The sequence below is a fragment of the Dicentrarchus labrax genome, unplaced genomic scaffold (genome assembly GCF_905237075.1).
Source record: "Dicentrarchus labrax unplaced genomic scaffold, dlabrax2021, whole genome shotgun sequence".
Lineage (NCBI taxonomy): Eukaryota > Metazoa > Chordata > Actinopteri > Moronidae > Dicentrarchus > Dicentrarchus labrax.
In genome coordinates, this window is record NW_026136705.1 from 24,252,040 (window position 1) to 24,272,454 (window position 20,415).

The 20,415-nt window shown below is 40.6% G+C and overlaps 1 protein-coding gene across 11 annotated transcripts in view; it reads left to right on the forward strand.

The window, feature by feature from the left end:
• tcf7 (transcription factor 7) overlaps positions 1-20,415 on the forward strand; it is a 74,721-nt gene that overhangs the window by 10,268 nt on the left and 44,038 nt on the right. The window lies entirely within an intron of this gene.

Below are 20,415 nucleotides of genomic sequence, written 5' to 3' on the forward strand. Positions count from 1 at the left end.
AAAACATTATAAAATGAGGATCATATATCAGTAATAACAGACACAGTGACATATTTAAATGTCTTTTGTCTGACCAGCTGACCAAAACCACAGAATATTGAGTTTACTATCACAAAAACGAAGAGAAGCCACAAATATTCACAGTTTAGAAGCTGCAAGCAGCGATTTTCTTTCTTTTCATGGTCATTTTTGCTTGAAAAATGACAAACAATTAATAGATTATCAACCTTGGAGCCCATAAACCTTGTGTTGATTGACTATGGGATTTGTTTAAAAGGAGTGAAAGGCCAGAGGAAGGTCTTAGATGTCTACACATACCAAGATCACGTGTTAATGAAGAAAGATTTGAAAAGCCAAGGAGATGCATTCAATTATATCTCTAGTAGAGAAATCCTTGATCAGGGTTTTCTCTTGCAGTGTGGAACATCATAGAAATGCATTTAATTACTGCATAACTAAATAATAAGTATCTGAGCGCATGTGGTCCAGGTTGGAACGTTCTGTCAGTCTCAGGTAGACTGAGGCCTTCATTGCTTTGAAGAGGGACAGGAAATATAAGCGAGAGATCAAAATAGATGTGGATGAAGACAGACTGTAAAGAGAGAGCTTGAAGAGGGAGGGCTAGAGATGGTAAAGAGCGCACTATAGAGGGAGGGGGGGAAGATTAAAATACAAATGACCATAAGAGCGTCCTCGTCGCCCTGTCGGCTTTGAAGTAGCGGTCTGTGAAGGCACCTAAAGAGAAACTGTTCAGAAGACTACTTCAAGAGGCGGAAATGTTTAAAAGAATATCAGAAGGAGGGGGGAAAAAACCCTTCAGATGGCCCCGAGGTGTTTATACCTGTAATTATTCATCCACTTATTTCTTTCCGGCGCAGAGAGAAGGTGGGACGGGGGGGGGGGATCGTAAAGCAGTAAAAGACAGGTGTTGTTGAAGGAAGTGTGGGTTTGTTTGATTGATATTATTAACTCTGTTTTTCTCTCTTGTATACATTCAGTGAAATTAATACTGACAAAATCGTATGTTTTCTACCGGTTTTGTTTACACAATCTCTGAGCTGAACATCAGATTAATTATGATACCATGCTGCAGTTGGTGTGGAAAAAAAGAGAAGAAGTGTTGAGACGGTTGGTAACCTCATGTGGTGTTGCTGTGCTAGTGTTTCTCTATATTAAGACCACGTTTCCCATAATTCCTCCCACACTTCCTGTCACCAAGAGGATGCTAGAGGTCAGACATGTTGCAGGATGGGTTTCTTTTTTCCATCTGCCTTTCACTTTTGACTCCATCAGCCCTTGAAATGAACTGTGAGAGCTTCAGCTCCATTTTAGTGGCCATATTGCATTTTAGTGCTGTAAAGTATTCTCCTGTTGTGCCACAAAGCAAAATGTCGGATTAACTCCGAGCCAGCGTTATGGACCACGCAGTTCAGGCGAAGTTCGGATAATGAAATTAGGTGAAATTGTTACACATTGTATGGTTCCAGCTTCTCAGATGAGGATAACTGGAGAAAGAAACATCCTCCACTGTCTCATTTAAATAGAGAGAAAGTGGTTTATATATAGAAGAGACAGAGGAAGACATAAAGCAAGTTTCGAGAAGCAACTCTTTATTTAGGCTCCAGTGTTTGTCTGTGAGGTCTCTAAGTGTGAGTTGCGGGATGTTGCACCCAGGTGAGTCATTGGCCTGTGGAGTGAAACCATGCAGTTTCTCCTGTGTCGTTGTTTACAGAGTGTGCTGTCCAGGCCTCCCAGATGGGTGTTCTCAGCTTGTAGTTAATCAATGACAGCATTGTCTCTCACTCACACACACCAGTAGATATCAAAATGGCAACGCGAATGAGTGGATTTATGTGATGTTGATCATTTAAAAATATGAAAACAATGACAAAGTCTGCGAAATTTGTAGCTCTATTATATTACTGAGACCTTTTTAAGGTTCTGCATTAGAACTGGTTCTTGGTTTATGATGACTGGTGATGCTGTATCTTTATTCCTGATAGCAAAGTTTAGACTCAAAACCTGTCTTAGTCTACGATGTTGTGTTTACAATAGGAGCTTGCTTATAAAGTGTGGTTAAGCTTCACAACAGACAGTAGTGATACAGCAAAATGAAATCACTGCACAAAAATGATTTCATGCAGAAAGTTTGTCTAACACCACAAAGCATTTCCTGCAGCTTGGTATTGGAAGTCAACATTTTTGATGTCCTCAGTAATACTAATAATGCCCTGCAATTGCCATTCAAATAACTCTCTCTTTGTATCTATCAGAATACTGTGGAGTTTCTGTCTTTGATATAGGGAATATATTCATTTCTCCTGAATAACTTTTAGCTATAAAGAATTACCTTATCAATAATTTAGGACTTCTTATGACTGCCTAAATTTGCTTAAAAAAGGAAGTTTTTGCTTTCAGCTCATTGTGGTTTCTGTTCTTATTCTGCTCTCGTTCAATATGACATAAATCTGAAGTGGAATTGATCATATCTAATCAGTACCCAACCAGCAAGTAATTATCCACCCGGTAGCCTACTGTCATTGTTTTCATGTTTGGATGTCCCAGAATGAGCACGTGGCCACTTTGTTTAGCTAGTCATTGAAAAAAGGCTTATGCACACACAAGGCCCACATCACAACGTTTGTAGGTTAGCGGGCCACACTCACAACCTGTAAACATGTCGAATTCCTCCTCCCTCTCATGTCCAGGCTCAGTGAGGAGTTTCAAAGTACACTGTCGAATAAACAGCCGCAACTGTCCACCTGCCGGCCCGCCTGTATCCATATAGGGCAGTGTAAATGGAGGTGGAGGGACATGCATGAAACGCTTGTTTTTTCTGATTTCTCCTTGTGACATATAGCACATTCATTTTGCATCAGTAAAATATAAAGTGTGTTTCTGGTTAATGCAGTTCTGAAGCTGACATTTGAAAACCTGCAGTATCTGGTCTGGTTTTTTTGAAACATTGATGTCACTGGGAAATCCAATTCCTGACATTGAATTGTTTGTTTTTGTGGGAAGTTGAGTGATATTGAGGTGAAGATTCTGTTAGAGTTACAGAGATTTCTTTTTATAAAGAAAGCACGTGACCTATGGGAATTATAGTCTTGTTTCATTTCCTCTTCATTACTGTCAATAATCAGCCTGTTGAAAAGTTTCACAAAGCAGTCACTACCTTTCTATATTAGTAGAGGTTCACATTGCACATATAGCAACACACACTTACACACACATAAATCACCCTGTACTTTCCAAAAAAAGGAAACTAAATCATGTATAACGCCAGATTTCTTTTCAAAGAGAATTACAATAATAAACCTCAGGTGCATTTATGTAACCAGGAATCTTCCTTGATGATCTGTATGTAATTTCATATGAAATAATTTAGAATTTTGAATTGAATTGAATTTTAAATATGGACTATATGAAATCTACATCAACTGAATAATTTTATTCATGAGAATATGATACATATCCAGGATAAACAGTCCTTGTCAAAGTCTCAACAGTGCCAAGTGAACTCTATAAAATGACCCTGGTCAAGATCTTCATGGAGACAAAGGTCAGATTTGGCTTCATATGGGGTGAAAAGTTGAGCGTAACATTGCTGCATGTAAATCCAGCAAAAAAGTACGAGTTGCATTATGCAAAGCTGCACAGGAGGAAGTTAAAACTTTGAGACAGTGGAGAAGCTAAACATATTTAAAAAAAGAAAAGCAAACCAAGCATCCCTCATTACAAAACATGCACTTCAGTTTTTACCGAACATATTAATCAACTAAAGCCAGAGCAGCACGTACACAATGTAGGTATTAGTCAGTAACCTCCACTCATTTTGCCTCATTTTATAAGCCTGCAGTCTCATCCACACATGGTGTGTTTGCCTGTGTGCCAGCACTTCTACTGTTTGCAAACACAGTCAGTGTGACGACCATATGTGATCGTACATGACAATTTGCCATGTGCTCTGCCTCTTTCATCTGTCCCTGTAAGGAAATTTACAACCTGTTTACACTCTCCTTCTGAGAGAAAGAGGGGTGTGTGTGTGGGGGGGTGGGTGGGTGTATGGGTGTGTGTGTTCCTAGAGTGTAACTAACTTCACATCTTGTTGTCTGTGTTTTTACTGTGAATCTGATATAGGATATCATCACATATCTTTAATTCTTGTATAGATGTGTCTGTTTTTCTTTGCTTCCAATATGGGGAAATATATTCTCCTGTTGCTTTAATTGTGAGTCCTTCAGTGTAATACTGTTTAAGTTCAACAGGAGAAATGGTACAAATGTGAAAAAAGAGCCTGTAATGTCTACAGATCAATATGTATTTATGAAGATGAGTGTATGAGTGTTTTTGTAGAAACTATTAATTTATCATCATTTGCCTCCTAAAACCATATCAGAAGAAAGTTTAAACAAAGGAGCACAATTCCCCAAAGCTCCCAAAGATACGCTTTTTAATATCAAAGAAAACCTGCAAATAGTCACATTTGAGTTGCTGTAACCATTGAATCTTTTGCATTTTTGCTTAAATAATAACAGTGTAATTCATCAGTTATCAGTATGATTGCCATCACCTTTTCTGTCAATCAACTAATTGGACAAATATTTCTAAGATCAACAAAGAAATTACCTCTGTTGTTAAATATGTTACGTGATACTGTGATGAGATTCTAGAAGTACCCAAAACCACATTATTATTATCCGGCTGTAGAGTAGGGCTGGATGATATACTTAATTGTTGTTATCTGGTGGAGAGATGGATGAGAAGATCGAGATTACTCTCATATCTGTCTGTTAAGTATAAGGCTACAGCCAGCAGTCGGTTAACAGCTAGCCAGGCTCAGTTCGAAGATAACAAAGCCGACCTGCCTAAAGCACCTCTAAAGCTCACATAATTCACTGTTATATGGGGTTCACATGCAGGGCTTTTGTCTGCCTCGCCATCAAGTGGCATTGATCTTGTCATTGGCAGACATAAAATATAATATTCATGTATTATATAAGTGTGTTTTCATGAGCCATCATTTTTATCTACCGATGCCACGGGGCGCCTTCCATGGAGTCTGCCATGTTGAACCGCCATGTTTCTGGCACAGAACGGCCAAACCAAACACCGAACACTAGATAGGGCCTTTCGTGTTTTCTCGCGAGTTTTGTGGCCACACGCCACTGTCCATTCTCATTCCCAGGTCATCAAATACTGACCTGAGCAGTGTTCAGTTAGTTGCATTCTCCAACTTCACTGTTATATGCCACAAAATCCTACACACTGGTCCTTTTAAAAGTACTTAATTGTATCCAGTAATTACAAATGTTGCACGTTAATGTTTTACAGATTTTTGGTCATATCCAACCCTCCTCTGAAGTGTGGTATGCTCATGGGGATTGACTTGTTGATCTGTCCCATCTGACATGCTTGTTAGTTAATGATCTGAGTACCACGGTAAAAAAAAACTGGATTGTGATCACCCACTCAAAAACAGGCAAGAAAGTTATTTGATATAACAGTTTTTGTATCATCATGTGCTTTCAAGTGGGAGTAAACTGAGTAAAAAAATCCACATTTAGTGTTGATGTTAGTAATTGATAATGTCCTGTGATGACTTTACCCTCAACCTCAGTCGACCCTAATCATCATTTTAATGTGCACTTTATTAAAATAGTGTTTATAAAAATAGTCAGCTAAACGAAACTTTAAACCCCGTTCTCCTCCGCCCCTCTCCACCCCATGCCCGTGGCTCTGCCCAGACCAGCTGGAGCCTCCACAGCCGCATGAAGCAGCCCAGCACACATGGCTGTGATCACACACACACACACACACACACACACACACACACACACACACACACACACACACACACACACACACACACACACACACACACACACCCAGGAGTAGGAGTCTAATCCTCCCTCATATGATCCTCATCTGCTGAGGGGAAGGAAGCAGCCTCCGCCATCACACACACATACATATATATATATATATCTCACACACACACACACACACACACACACACACACACACACACACGGCTCATAAACCTACATGTAAAAGTCCAACACACCACTAACGATACTGTGCTTACATACATATACTGGAATAAAACACACACACACACACACACATTTACTACACAGAGAAACACACTAATATACAGTACATACCCTCATCCTCACATAGACTCGTAGTAGATATCCGTACTGTACGTCTTCACTTCCTTCTTCCTCTTCATGCACACTGACACACTAACATACATCACACACACACACACACACACACACACACACACACACACACACACACACACACACACACACACACACACACTGTGCATAGTTAAAAAAAACAATACCCCAGGGCAGGGACAAGAAATCCTGTTTCCCTGGTGTAGTGGGCATGTCTTTTAGATTCTTCAACTTGTACTAATCTACATGTACTATTTAGCTTTCAAATGAATTATTATGTTTTGTTTTAAGAACTGTAAAAAGTGAGACCAAGACTGAGATATTCAGTCTGGTGTGTGTAGACGGGTGACAAACTTAAGAAAAAACCTGAGTAAATGAGTGGAGAAACAACAGATGCAGATGTTTCCATGGCTCACTGAATGGTTTGGGTATGAAAATGATGTGATTCATATGTTATGGCCTTCACAATCACCAGATCTCAACCTAGCAGAGAGGGGAGATTTTGGAGCGACATGTTAGACAACATTCACCGCCACCATCATTAAAACACCAAATGAAGCAGAATCTTTTGGAAGAATTGTGTTCATCCTTCCAGTAGAGTTTCGTAGATTCAGATCTATGACGAGGATCATTGCCTTTTTGGAAAACTGAGAAACATTTTAAAGATAAAATAACCAGATGTGAACACTGTTGTAACTCATCAGCAAAGATAATGACTCCCCATTACTCAGCACAGCTTCAAAGCATCCACACCCAGACATTAAATCTTGAAACTCAAATCAGAATGAGACATTGTGCTTTAACAACCAGCCAGCCTACAGTTGGATGTATTTATTGACCATCAACTAGCTTAACCCTGCACTAACTGTACACCACTCTCCAGAAGTCCTGTCTTCACAGCAAGATTCACACAGCCTCTAGCTTACCAACAATATGTTTGCAAAGCTTGGAAGATACAACATGTAAATTAGACAACTTTAGAGTTACCAAGTGGTACACCTGGTCTCTTGGTGGATGCCAGGCTTACATGCCTCGTTCTAGTCTGTCCACTAAATACACAGAGTTGAAATTGTTATTGACCCTCCATCCAACTCCTGTTTAAGACCAAACAGGCCAACCCCTAAAACTGAGCCTTACTGGGATTAGCAATTGCAATGTAGTTGTTGAGTTTCTATTCTTAATCCCTTACCCTACTTGGTACTGAAACAATGAATTGCTAAAGAGTGTGTGTGTGTGTGTTAAAACCCAACCTAGGATATGAATGTCTGTGTTTGGCTAATCCAGGGATACTTTACCACATGGATGTAAGAATCATGTAAATCCAGTACTGCCATTTTGGCTGCAACCAGAAATATCAGATATCTTGGTAGAAACCTCAGTATAAAACAATAATCGTCTCATATTTGTATAATATTGTGTCTGGTAGTTCTTGTTACCTAAAAACAACCCAAAAATCCCCATGAAACCCCCCACATTTTATTAAAGCATTACTACATTACTACAGTTTTCAGTCTTGTCCCTGATTTTCTTTTTTCTTCATGGCATCTTTAAGTCCTTTAGCGCTGACTCCGCTCGGAAGACCAGCTCCCCCTTTCTGCTTTGTGCAGCAAAGCAGGTTTCCCACAATGCTTGTCAGTGCCTAGCGTGTCAGTGACTGCGTCATTGGTTTAAGGCAGTTACAATAAAATGACCATATTGTGCCATTAAAGGCCTGCACAGAAGCAGGAAAATGACTTGTGTGTGTGCGATTTCTCAAGTTTGTGTAGGCTCATATATTTTGGCACTGTGTCCATGTGTTAATGTCATTTTTAAGCCAGAAAAGGGAGAGGGAGGAATTCCCTCTTCAACAGGTTTCCTCAAAAGGAGCTCGACCATGCGTCAAATTGATTTCCTACCTTTGTTTTGCCCTGTTTTGTAGAAAAGGGAAAGACACCCATCTCCACATTTTGTGGTCATGGGAACCTTCTACCGGGAGAAAGCACGAGATGCAACGCTCACACACAAACACAGACGGACACGCGATGAGAGCATATTTTTCCCATCGGCTTTAGTTCTATGATGGAGAGAGAACACAAAGACATGGAGAAATGCTAGATCTGGAGTCCAATGATTGCGAAAGGATTTCAGAGTTGATGGGCGAGGAAGAAGAGGTGGCCTTGAGGAAACGGGGAGGGGTGATGTTGTCTCGAAAGAGGAAGGGAGGGGTTGAGGGAGGAGATGGAAGGGAAGGGTGAAATGCTCAAAAAGGAAGACAGAAAAAATAAAAACAAGATGCTTCAATGACAAATTCAGAAAAAAAAGTTGTTGTCCGAACTTAATATGTTTAGTTTCAGAAAGTTATGGAGCTCATAACGCAGCTTTGATCAATGCAAGTAGGTGTGTGAGAAGTTACTGCAGTAAATCGGCTTGTGTGAGCATTTTTCAGGGCCAAGCAAAAACTAGAGCAACTGTGATGTGCACTGCACTGTGGTTGGTGTGTGTATGAGCATGTGTGTGACAGTGTGTGGGCGTGCGTGACGGTGTAGGTGTTGCACATAGTACAGGGTATGTATGTGGGAAACACTGTATGTACACCAAGGACAGATGAAAGGAAAGAGGTGGGTGGGCAGGAAGTGAAGAACAAAAGAAACACATCATCTGATTTATCAGACGGGTACAGATTGGGTTGATCAGATGGAGGAAAAAGATGATGGAGAAAGAGGAGAAAGTGGTTGCAAAAGAGGCTGATATAAATTGAAAGAGGCAGTGAGATTGATAAAGTGAGAGAGAGAACAATGAAGGAAGAGCAGATAACTGCAGTAGCGGAAGGGAGTTAGCAGTAAACAATGAGAAGCGGTTACCGCGCTGTGCACCTGGTTTAACAAAACCACAGCCCCAGTTGAAACAGACTCTGACACCTTAAGAACACCTTTAACCGTTTCACCACTGCACTCAAGGAATAGGAACACAAATCCAGGTCTAATTCAAATCTGCAAAGTCAGTTTTTACTGTCAACAATAGGAAGTGGATTTGTTTGAAGAAAACCAAAGTGGGCAGCACAGCCAAAATGATCGAGACTGAATCATTTTCACTGTGTTTGTCTTTGATTCGATTTTTTTTTTCTCGCCTACACTGTGTGACAGGATGCCTCTCTTCTGTAGCCTCTGTTATTTATCACGCAAATATAAAGGCTTTTATTAGATATCTGATAGCAAACCATTTCCCAACCACAAGACATTTTTCCTTCTTGCTACATTTTAATTGTTATTGGGGGTTTTAGTCATGTTTCTTGTAAATAAACATACCTGAAATACCCCAAGTACTTTAGTACAGTTACAGATTTTTGCCTTAACACAGTTGAACGCTCTTAGAAAAAGTCTCAAGCTTGAAATGTTGCACTTTTTTTTCCTTTTTACTGCGAACAGAAATATTAAGGGGATTGAAGAGTGTTGTGAGTCCTTTGGAGGCAGGAATCACAATTACAGTGTTTACAGACTCCTGGACAAGAAAGATATGCATGTGTTTTGCACACTGAATGATACCAAAATACCATTAATAATAGGAAACAGAGCTCACAGCATTCTCTCTCTGTGTGTGTGTGTGTGTGTGTGTGTGTGTGTGTGTGTGTGTGTGTGTGTTTGGAGTGATGCTATCACAGTTTTTATACTGTTGTTACTTTGACTCAATTCTCTCAGAGTGAAAAAAATATTAAATTTAGGCATGCTTTAAATTGACTGGACTAATTTCAATTAGAAATACCGTCATATTGATCAAATCCCAGGTTTCTATATAGAGGAAGAGTTATCTTTTACACAGTTCCGATGTGTCCCTCAGGGTTACTAGAAATGTAGGGAAAGTACAGTATTAGTACAGTATGAAAAAGAGCGTGTTGGGGAATTTAACAGCTGAATTAACCTGTAATACATTCACATATCATCATTTGAAACACCAAAAAATCCCCAAAAAAGAAATCAATGAAAAAATGAATATGTGACCCAGAAAAAGGCACACATTTTTGGAAAGAAAAATAAACTTCTCTTTAGCATGTATGTCAATATTTGCATGCCACCCTATGGGCTTTCAGTACATCTCTGTAACACTATTGAAACCACTTTGAGTTCACAATCATCGTGCTTGGTCAAATGAACTCTGATTGTTGAAACCTCTAAAGAAGTCAAAAAATTTTTACCGATAGACAAATAATAAATAAGATGCATCGATGTTTTGATGTAACTACGCATCCATCATCGCCATCAAGCTGCAAAAGTCACACCGTAATTCTTGCGGAGTAGGCGCCATCGATTAGGCTTTTCTTTCTTTCATTCAGAGGGAATGGGAGACAGTCAGACAGACTCCATCGATGATGTTTTTATGGTCCCCTTGTCGAATCCCCCTCCAGACAGAAGCAGATTTACAGCAGGCACAGGCACAGCCAGTCCATTGTCAGGGCCCCAGAGGACTCATTCGCTTCCCTGCTGCGCTGCAGAGCGGGGCCACCGCCACTCCTCCTCGACTCTCGTTCTGCATCACATTCATTCCTCTGCTCCTTCGTCCCTCTCCTTCCCCGCATCTCCCGCTCGAATTAATTTTCTGTTTGTCTTTAAAAATCCACTGGGGTCTTAATGCTGCCAATTACAGACAGCCATAACTCTGACACTGTCACAAACAAGCAGCGCAGCGTGAGTGCCATCCAGGCTCCAGTTGATCCCCCCACAGAGTCACATTAATCCCAGGCCAGTTTAGGGAATACTGGTTTCAATTAAGCATCCATTAGCTAAACATCAAGTCAGTGGTATGCTGTTTTGATTAGAGGAAGCAAGGAAGAAGACTGTTGATTTTATTTTTCTCCTTCTTTTTTTTTTTCTTTTGTAAATTTCACTGCGGGGGAGAGAAAGTCCCCAAAAGTCCCTGAAGACTCCCCGCTGCCATTTAGTTTGTTTAGAAGAGTTTGATTCCAAGATGAGACATCCTCATGCAAAAAAACGTGCACATTAATCAGTGATTAATAGCAATAGAAATATATAGTCATAAATAATAACTTTAGCCAGTAAATGGTAATGTGCATTACTTTATTTAGACCTCAAATGGCGTTGTCTTGTTTGCCAGAGGGATCTGTAGCTTTTATGTCTTCGGTGGCCAAGAGAGACCGTTGCATAAAATATAATGTGGATATTCCAGTCGTCAGAGAAACATTATTACCAACTTCAGAAGAGCTTAAGAGTGTGTTATTTGAAGTGAGAAGAGCGAGACTTTCATTTTATTTGCAATACAGAAATGCACAGAGGGCAAAATATGTACTCTGCTCTGACAATAAGGGTTGTCTATGAAGTGCACTCTCTCTCTCTCTCTCTCTCTCTCTCTCTCTCTCTCTCTCTCTCTCTCTCTCTCTCAGTGTGTGTGTGTCTGTGTTCGTTGTGTACAGTTAGGCGAGGTTAAGCCTGTTGTGGTTTACCATGGAAAATAAAGGCCTCGAGTCTCATTGTCACCTGAACAACACAGACACAGACACAGACACACACACACACACACACACAACACACACACACACACACACACACACACACACACACACACACACACACACACACACACACACACACACACACACTCTGCTCCTCCCTAACCATGTGCTGGTGGAACATTTCTAAAGCTTCACTTGCTCAACTGCATCTCCTTTTTTCATTTTTACCACTTTAAATGGAGAAGTTACTGTCTGCAAAAGCATCTGACCTACAATGGAAAATAATTTGTAACAGAAAAACATAAACAAGAAGAGAAATTACTTCTAATTCTGGCTTCAACTAGCATTAAAAAAAAACTTTTTAAGGGGGAACATCCAATCAGAGGTGGTTCACTCTTTGCATCAGTGCTATAATTATTCATATGTAAGTCTGTCACCGGTGCAATAAGAGTAGGGAGGAGTAGCATTTGTGTATAATTAATGGGAGACAAGATTTGTTTTTTAAACCTGCAGCTATGTCTGAGGATTTTGTCCTAAATTATTGCAATTTTAGTTCTAAGATAACTTTGTTCTTGCTGTGGAAGCATTAGTTAGTTCCTTTGTAGACTTGGTGGGAAGGTGAAGGAAACTTAACACGTTCCAAATTAGCACTTGTGTCACCTGCCGCCATGGAAAGGAACTTCGCGTTTAAGGTTACAAATCCCAGGTGTTCAAGTGTTACATGAAAGCGCAGATGAGCGGCAGAGCAGAGCTTGGAAATTCTAAAACTTTGTTGCACGATATGAAATTATCTTATAACGTGCGGGCTGTGGATGAGGTGCTCCATCATGAGCCAGTCATGGAAAAATATCACAGTTTGATCAGCAAAGTAATGGGCTGAAAGTCTGTTTGTGCTTTAACAGCGACATCACATGCAGTAGCTGGAGGGAGGAGAGGAGGGAAGGAGTCCAGGATGGGAGCAGTGATCTCTGGTTTGGCCTCCGTAGAGCTGCTTGGTTTTTTGGTTTCCAACCATGTTTCTTTTGGACTGAGATTAAACGAGTAAGGGAGCGAGTGAAAGAGAGATAGGAAGGAACTTTTAGACTAAGAAACCGATAAATACACATAGAGGGAAAGACATTATGAGACTAAAGAAGAGGTAGAGAAGTTTGAGGATCCAAGGAAAGAGAGAGGAGGTCAGACAGAGATGGTTCTATTGGTCAAATTTATACTTAGTGGGATTAATAATGGCCAAAAGTGTACTACAGTCTTGCTTACTTAGTTATTCAATCTAATGTGTAAGTTCTTGATTCTTGCACTTTTTATGAAAACACTAACTTACCAAATAACATTTCAAGCTCAGTATTTCCACTGATCCTCTCACACAGCACTGAATTGCAAATATTTGCAAAACATGTCATGGCCCATTTAGGAATCGTGCTGGAACTTTCAATCCTATTACGATCTTTTCATCTTTCAAATTTGAAAACAACGTGGATGAGAAATCCTACATATGCTCAGAAAAAAACAAAAAAAATTCCATGACGGCTTTTACATGGACCTTGTGGTGAGAATGTTTTCTCAACTTTTCTATCTAAGCTAAAAAATCCAAACAAATTGAAACTCAAAATGTCTGCAGAAGCTGAAGAAAGATTTTAAAATGGTGCAAGAAAACACTGTGATATTGTGATCCGAACTTTTTTGTTCCAGGTTTTTTTCTATTATAAATGTCTTATATCAGCTGGTTAGATTGAATAGATTTAGCTTTTCTCATGTTCAGATTAAAAAACAAACTGAAGATGTCCTCTGGTTCTTTAGCTTGCGATGGTCAGGCGTCCATATTTTGTGACCATTTTTGATCATCATAGACTACAATTACAATTAATTAAAAAAAGGAACCAGTGGATTCATCAAGAGTTCATCATTTGTTGCAACCCTAGAATCGAAAAACGTATCGAATGACGGTCACTGCACTTAAAGAAGTCGAGGACCTCCAATATGGCGGCCTATGGCGGCGTTACGTCACCTGGAAGCTCTCTAGTCTGTGAACGATTAAATCATGTAAAAATGGAACATGCATCCGTTATTATTTTTGAGTGTTGTCCGTGTTGTGTGCTGTATCTTGTGCGGAGACTATCGGCTCCATCGTAGGGCGGTTGGAGCCTGGGGGCGAAGCGAGCCATAAGGGCTGCTGATGGTTAGCCACTTGGCTTGGATGGACCAGTGCTGAGAGAGTAGAGGCCCGGGAACAATTATGGCTTAGTAGGAGCAACAGAGCTGAGCCAGGCAGCTGCTGGTTGTTCTCTGAATATGCTGTTGTGTGTGTGTGTGTGTGTGTGTGTGTGTGTGTGTGTGTGTGTTTGTCTGTGTGACTAAGTGTGTGTTTAGGGGGCGTCCAGAGGGAGCGGTGCTCTCACACGCAGCCACATATTTACATTACAAATCACGACTAAACAATTCAGCCGACCACAGATGCAAACATCAGACGTTTTTATAGATGGGACGGATGGATAAGAATGGTAGAAGGATGGGTAGAAGAATGCAGGGGAGAGAATAGATGGATGGATGAATGGATGGATGGATTAGTGACAAGAATGTTTTTGAATGGAGGCCGAAGATTTTTAGGTTTGTTTTGTTGGGGAACCTGTCTGTCCATTACAGGCAGACCCTTGAAACTTGCACAGTGAACACTGAGTCTGCATTCGTTTCGGGCTGTAACTAACAATTACTAATTATTTATTATAGATTAATCTGATTTTTCTTGGTCTATAACAAGACAGAAAATGGAGGAAAAGGTCTATTACAATTTCCAGAGCCCAAGGAAACATCTTTCAGATTGCTTGTTATGTCTCACCAACCATCCAAAACCCAAAGATATACAATTTACTTTTACAGGAGACCAAGAAAACAACCAAATAGTCACATTTAGAAAGCTGGAATTACTGAAATGTTGACATTTTTCCATCAGTTATCAAAATTGCTACTGATAAATTCATTAATTTGCTTAAATAATCGACAAATCCCTTCAGCTCCACGTTAATTTGCGCCAAAATTACATTATCACAGCACGGTAAAGTGTAGATTGATTGATTGATATTTTAAAACACAACAACACGATTCATGTGATATAGAGTATATGTGACCGAACGGGTAGAATGGATGGAGATAGTGAGACAGGAACATATGATACATAATACAATGTAATTACACATAGAACCTGTGCTGTCTTAAATTATCCAGATATGGAAGTGGTTTTTGGTCCCCTGTTCGCACATAACATTATGGTTAGGGACTCATTAGACTGTTGGTGTGAGAAACTTGGCTGAAGAGAAGCAATACGTAACAGGGTTGCAAAGTTTTGCTCTTTACCCTGCTGCTTTTTTTCCCGCCACTGCTGTGAAGGAAGCTTTACAGAAATCTTACGAGGTCCTGAGACGGAAATTTGCCAGAGCGTCTGACACAGAAAATCATCTACGGCCTCAGTTCCCTCATAACACCCACAGGGAAAATTGTCTGAGGATTTCTACTTGAAGGTGCTTACAGTGAACTCTTATGTCAGGGGCACAAGAAGAAGGAGAAAAGAGTAAAGGAGTAAGCAGATGACAAAAGCTGATTTAAAGGCAGAGGTCCCTAAGTAGAGCCAGCCACTTTATTTTGGGGTGATAATTACACACTATGAGCAAGTCACCATGTTATTAGTACACATGATCGATAGCAGAATATCAAACCCCTCTGTTAGCCAACCGGGCAGCTTGGCAGGCGCTCTGTAAACCACAGGCCTGCCCTGCTCTCTAGGGGACCCTCGTCCACACACACACACACACACACACACACACACACACATACACACACACAAACACAAAAACACACAAACACATGAAGAGACACGCATATTGAATTTTCTTCTAAAATCATGGATGCACACGTTCCTAAATAGACTAAAGGAAACAAATGGATACACATATAAACACATGAGCATACACATGCACGGTACGGCAGAAAGAACATTGTGCCCCAGAGATGGCGAGTGGTGACAGGCGGTCTCTCTGATGCTGCTGCACAGCAAGGCCCCCTGGGCCTGCGCATGCAGCTCTGTGGTGGAACGGACTAGCGCTGGCTCTCCAAGGGTTTTGGACAAACTCCACATGTGGTCAACTGGATGGTAGCGCCCTCGCTTCACTCTCCCAACATACACAGATGACTCTAGTGGAGCTTTGCCATGTCGAAATCCTCAACACAGTTTATTGCCCCAAACTGAGAGAAAAGTATTTTCTCTTACTCCTCACAGTCCTTTTTTTTCTCTACGAAACATTAGCTTCAAATAGAAAGTCACAGAGGGTTGCTGAGGTGTAATTTCTTTGTCACTGCATTGTTGAAAGATATATTCTCACCTATAAGGCTCAGTGCCTTCTTTAGCGAGCTACTATTCGTAGGTACATGTCGGTAGAAGCTTTGCTGCTGCATCACAGATTTAGCAGCAACACCTGCGATCGCTAGGTCACATTCAAGTCTACTGTTGACTTAACGTGAGAAAACAATGGTTAAAAAGCATCATTAATAATATTAAGAGTCCTGGAGCAAATTTGTGTGGTTTCAGACTGAGGGATTGGACCTCCTTCAGTCTGAGAAAGTGTGCAGACAGTTTTGCTGATGCAGATGTTGTAGATGTTGCGTAACTAAATATGGGAATTTCTCTAAAATACCATATTTTACCCCATATTGACAGGCTAAGTGATACTAGTATGGTTTTTGAGACATAACTTAATAAGGAGTGGTGCAATCACAAGTCTGTTTTTGTAACAATGATGCAAACAATGCAATAAAACTACTTTTCATGGGATTTAAAACAACCTTAAGTTGGACTTCATGCAACTCAACATTGAAAAAAGCCCAAATGTCCTGACTTTATGTAGGATTAACTTGTTTTTAAAAAAAGAAGTTGTAGATGTTATTTGCCAAGAAAACAAGCAAAGCACTGTCACGGTTACAGATTCAGTAATATGATAAAAAACAAAAACAAAGTTAATAAATCATTGTCCTGTCCAGAGGGCTCTGACCACCTCAGGATAAGACCGACGGTCTGGTAGGACAAACGAGTCTGCGCAGTTAAACCTGACGGGGAGTGCATCTCTTCTCTCCAACACCTCTTTGAGTTCCTGGAGATAAAAGCAGCTGGCGCAACATCAAATCAATAGGCCCATCAATGGGAACATCTCCTGAAGATTAAAGAGAAACTCGCTCAGAGACAGAGAGGGAAGGTAGGGTGCTAATATAGTACAAGACCTAGCCAGTGGAAAGGGATTTAATTGATGTGTAGAAGGGAGATGGATGAAAAGGTGAGGGCTGACGATGTTGTAATGGGGTCTTGTGTGTGTGTGTGTGTGTGTGTGTGTGTGTGTGTGTGTGTGTGTGTGTGTGTGTGTGTGTGTGTGTGTGGAGGACCCTTTACATCCATTAGTAAGAGTCCATTTGTCTAAATATTTATCAATTCTAACATCTCAATTATTTATCCACCTTTTTAAACATGCTTCCTGTATTATATTTACCTGTTCATCTGTACATTCATTTGTATCCTCCCCTCTCTCGTCCTAAACTTCAGTCTCTTAGGCTGTCCTTTGTAGTTTTTTGGCTTTCACTCCTTCCACGTGCTGTTCTTACCCGGTGGCCTCGCTGCTTTCATTATCCTGTTTATCTGCTTTTCAAATTTCTTGTGTTTGATCCATTTAAAAGGCATCAAGCACATATCTGCTGAACAACATAATCACCCTCCAATAATAAGTCTGTCACACTCACCATAGACTGTGTGTATATACTGTACATTGTGCTGGAGACTCATCCGTGTATTGTCCCCTTCCACGACAGACCTTTTTTGACTTGTGTCAAACATATGTAACTAATAACATTAATCATAGCCGATTCCATTTAGATATTCCAGTTCCAGTGCCCTGATAATGTGTACGGTGGCTTACTGGCACACCTCATTGGAACTGAGCCATCATTAATGTTATCGGTTGCACCTGTGCTTCTCTTGCTTTCACAGGACAAAATGTTTGCAGTGAAAATTGCACAATACGCTCACTAACACCACATATTGCAGCAAGCTTTAAAGTTTTCTTTGATTAATGTGATTAATATTTCTGATAACAAAGGGCTTTTTTGTTTTTACATAACAGAGCTCATTTCTTAACTGCAATATTTCTTGAGGTCTGTCATAGTTAGTCGATTATCAGTTTTTAAACCAAAAATGCCAACAAATATTCTTTGACGCTTTCCTTTTTATATAGAGATGTAAACTAAATGTCTTTGGGTTTTAAACTGATGGTTGAATAAACAAGGAATTTGAATACATCACTTTGGGCTGAGGGAAATTATAACCAAGATTCTTTTAGCTATTTTCCTACATTTTATACGTTGAATCGATTAATTGAGAAAATAATCTGCAGTTTAATCATGAAAAAAACACTGTGAGTCTACACCAGGATCTTGATTTTGCCTCCAAGAAACAAAACTAAAAATCTGCTCACCACCCTCGGCTCTGACATTGATTAGTTATTCTCTTCCGAGCTCCCACCAGAACACAGCAGAACTGTCTGTGCAGAAGTGGAACCCAGTGGAACCCAATGAAATGCTGCGTGCATCCCTTCAGAAAAACTTGTCACAACCACTGGCATACTTTGCACCCCCCGTAGAAACCCCATCTAAATGAGAGCAGCATGTAGGGGAGGGAGGCGGGGGGGGTATAGTTAGGGAATGTATAAGGCATTCAAAAATATTCTTTCATAGCAAGGAGACCGCAGGACGGGGCCTGCGCTGAGCTGGTCTGTGCTGGTCTGTGTGGTTATGGGCCGGGGTTTGTACGCTCTCTATCTGAAGCCACATCAGAGCCCTGAGTCCTGTGTAATGTGATCTGGATGGGCAAAGGAGGGTTCCCCCTTGGATTCAGAAGAACCGCCGCTGAGGTGCAGTGCAGGGACAGGCGGTCAGTGATGTAAGGCAACGCTCGGTAACAAACAATTATGGCTGCGGGCATGGCGACTTTTTTAACAAGGCTGCTTTCTGCCACCGTGATGGCAGTGTGTGTGTGTGTGTGTGTGTGTGTGTGTGTGTGTGTGTCACTCGGTCGCCTATTTCTTTTTTTGTTTCTATTAGTGCTGATTCCTGATTTTCTTTTTATCTCTCTTAAACGTTTCTTCTTTATTGTTTGTATGTGATTAGCTTCCCCACAGTGAGCACATGATTGATAGTTCTATCTAGGAGGCAAAGTTCCAAATCAACCTCAAAACATTTTCAGAATGTTACTGCACCACCCTGAGAAACATCTTAAAAATCACACTCTTTTGATCTGATAACAAACAGATATTCCACCAAACAGTGATTCAGGATCAATGCAGTCGTTTTAATGCACGCTGACATCTGCTCAATGTCAAAGCTCCCAGTATTCCCAGTGTTAATGATGTTCTCTACAAGCTCTCCTGGATTCAGTCCCCTTTCTGTTTTTGGTCTTGTTCTGTTCATCTTTTCCTCTATCCCTTTTTCATCTTTTTCTGCCTTTCTTGTCTCCCATGCACTTGCTCTCTCTCTCTCTCTCTCTCTCTCTCTCTCTCTCTCTCTCTCTCTCTCTCTCTTTATCCCTTTCTTCCTCTCTTTTTCATTAATCCTCCCCTCGATCTCCCTCTGCACTCTCCGTCCCATTTCATCTCGCTCTCTCGTTCCTCTTGCGTTCCCTCTGCTTACTCAAAGTCTCGAACAAACAAACAAGCAGCGGGTGGCTCACGTCTCCTATCTATAATTCAAGCCAGTCAAACTACAGCGAGGATGTTTGCCAAACACATGAAGTGCATCTCTCTGCATTGTACAGAGGGAGATAGAGAGCGAGAGAGAGGGGAAAAAAGGAATATGTTCTACCATCATGGCTTGGACTCAATACACAGGGTTTTCCAGCATTCAACTGAAAGATTAAAACTGTGTCGTGGCATTTCTGCCTTGTTTTGATAGAAAACACACCAGGGAAGGGCAGGGATGATAAAACAGGGAGGGAATTATGTGATCATAAATGTTTCAAGTGAAAGTCACTTTGCTTTGTGGGTGAAATGTACTTAAACCCTAAAATTTAACAGGTTTTCTCATGAAAAAATTAGATCTGCTTTTTTATGAATTGTATTGAATCACAATAAAATGTTCCAGCAGTCAGACAGTACATAGTTACAGTCTGTCATCACTTTAAAATCATTGAGAGAACATCCTGCTGAAGCTAAAGGGAGTGTATTAGGATATGCTTCTTACAAGAAGAGGGTTTTTTTTTGTGTTGTTTTTTTACCTCAAGGCCTATGTGTTTTGCACAAGGACACTGATGCAGCTGCGTAACAGTAACTGACTGCAGGCGTTATCCATCATACAGAAAAGCATCTTATCCCCCCTGAGACCAAGCCAAGCCACTTGTGGTAACAACCACTTATAACCATAAATGAGAGTCGAGAGAAAAACTAGAGCTGTTTTTCCAGGTGTTTGGACGAAACTCCAGAGTATAGTTTTCAAGTCCATCTGAAGTTCTCTGGCTGAAACCCTTCTGAAAGGAGTCTTGTAACATTCAATTTATTTTTTTGAGCCTTTCAAACATTTTGACTGACTCACAGAAGCATGTATACTTTAAAATTCTTCAGATTTAACTGTGAAACCGGTTTCTTTTGGTTGAGTGTATGCAGCGTACCATTCTGGTTCATTGTAGACATACTGTCTGTTTGGTCACAGATGATCCGTGTACTGTGTTTAATTAACACGTTTAACCTCTTGCCCTCTGGTCCAGTCAGT